The sequence below is a fragment of the Dipodomys ordii genome, unplaced genomic scaffold (genome assembly GCF_000151885.1).
Source record: "Dipodomys ordii isolate 6190 unplaced genomic scaffold, Dord_2.0 Scaffold34, whole genome shotgun sequence".
In the NCBI taxonomy this organism is placed as follows: Eukaryota; Metazoa; Chordata; class Mammalia; order Rodentia; family Heteromyidae; genus Dipodomys; species Dipodomys ordii.
The window spans coordinates 15,781,553-15,783,760 of NW_012267250.1; positions in this window are offsets into that span (position 1 = coordinate 15,781,553).

Below are 2,208 nucleotides of genomic sequence, written 5' to 3' on the forward strand. Positions count from 1 at the left end.
AAACAAACAAAAAACAGCCCTTCTTGATACTTGAAAGCCTTGTGGACTAACTGCAAATAGAAAATCTCCTGTGGAATTACAGAGCTGTTGTACAGATGTTTCCTGGTCAGCACATCCCTCACTGAGCAGATAAATTCTAAATTCTCCTGGTAACCATGGAAGGCACTATTCTATAAACAGAGCCCTAATTCCACTCTATAACTAAAGAACAATGGCCCATCACAGAATTTCTAGAAACAAACTCAAGACCTGTTAGAGGTTGATTAGTATTCTCTATCATTACAAAAACAAAACCTATGCTAGGCACCGGTGACTCAGGCCTGTAATCCTAACTACTCAGGAGGCTAAGATCTGAGGATCGTGGTTCAAGACCAGCCCAGGCAGGAAAGTCTGTGAGACTCATCTCCAGTAAACCACTAGAAAACCGGAAGTGGCACTGTGGCTCAAGCGGTAGAGTGCTTGCCTTGAGCTGAAGAGTGCAGGGACAGCATCCAAGCCAAGGGTTCAAGCCCCACTACCGACCCTCCCCCCCACAAAAACAGATTTTAGCCAGGCATGGTGACACATACTTGTAATCCCAGCTAATCAGGAGACTGAGGCAGTAAGGCTGTGAGCTCAAGGTAGGCCTGGGCAACATAGTGAGACCCCATTTCAAAAAACTAGATGTTGAAGTTCTACTCCTTACTACCTCAGCATGTGATCTCATTTGGAGAGTTCGCAATGGTAATCAAGTTTAAAGTGAGGTCCTTAAGGTGGGACAAGGCAATATGGCTATGTCTTTATAAAAAAAGGGACATTTACATACAGAGAAATATACTCACAGAGAAGACAATATGAAGTGACACAGAGAGAAAATGTGTGAAACAGATCTTTCCCTCATTCCTCAGGAAGAAACAGCCTGTGACACCTTGATTTTGGACTTCTAGCCTCCAGAACTAAAAGACAATAAGGCAATGAACTACAAACCCACCTGGTTTATGCTCCCTCCCTCCCTCCCTCCCTTCCTTCCTTCCTTTCCTTCCTTCCTTCCTTCCTTCCTTCCTTCCTTCCTTCCTTCCTTCCTTCCTTCCTTCCCCCCACCCCTCTCTCTCCTTCTTTTCTGATGGTAGTGGGGCTTGAACTCAAGGCCTGAGAATGCTGTCCCTTAACTTTTTTACTCAAAGCTGGCACTCTACAACTTGAACCACATCTCCACTTTTGACATTTTTTTTTCTGGTTAATTGAATATAATAGTCTCATGGACTTTTCTGCCTGAGCTGGCTTCAAACCTTGGTTTTCATATCTTAGCTTCCTGAGTAGCTAGGATATGAGCCATCCCAGCTTGTTGCGTTTTCAACAGCAGCCCTAGCAAATGAATACAAGGCCTTATACTTTTCCTTCCTTGTTCTATTCTCTTCACATGAGCCTGTACTTCACACTTCTTATGGGGAAAGAGCATCTGAATGGAAGTAAAATGTGATGTCTCCTGGACATGTGTGGTCAAGAACCCCCCTCCCATCATCCTCTACTTCCCCATATCTCCCACTTGAATGCACCTCTCTCTGCTGAGTCACCAACAGCCAGGGATTCTTAAACTGTTGTCCTCAGACATAAGGGCGTCCCCCAGTGCACCTTCCAGAAAGTTAAGCCTGGTGACAAGTGTCTACAACCAGGTACTATAAGATTTGAAAAAGGGATTCAGAATCCTCAGGACACTTGCATTCTACTATGGGAAGTATGATTCACACTAGTGAGGTAAAAAAGCATTTCTCAAGCCCCAGGCTTTGCAAGCAAGCCACCGTCTTGATTTTTCTGTTGTCTGAGCTCCCACTAGTGGTGAGCCTGAGGACTCATGTGGTGAGGGGGTGTAGGGCCGGTGGTTTACAGCTTGCAAATCTTCAGCATGTTCTACAAATCAGGGACAGTGCCTAGGCCCTGAGTTTAAGTCCCACAACTAACAAAAACAAAAACCAAAGAGGTAGAGGCAGGACAATCAGGAGTTCAAGCAGGCCTGGGCTACATATCAAAGGCCTGTCCCAATATAAGTAAACAAACAAAATAACAGGAATAAATGTCATTAATTTCTGCAAATAACTCATGTGACAAAGCCTGCACTGGGAACCCTTTGTTCCTTAAGGAGTCTGGCAAGTGTTAGGGGGGATAAGAAAGACATCTTAGTTGATTCAAAATGATTGATATTTGTGAAGCCCTAAATTGGATCTCCAGCAT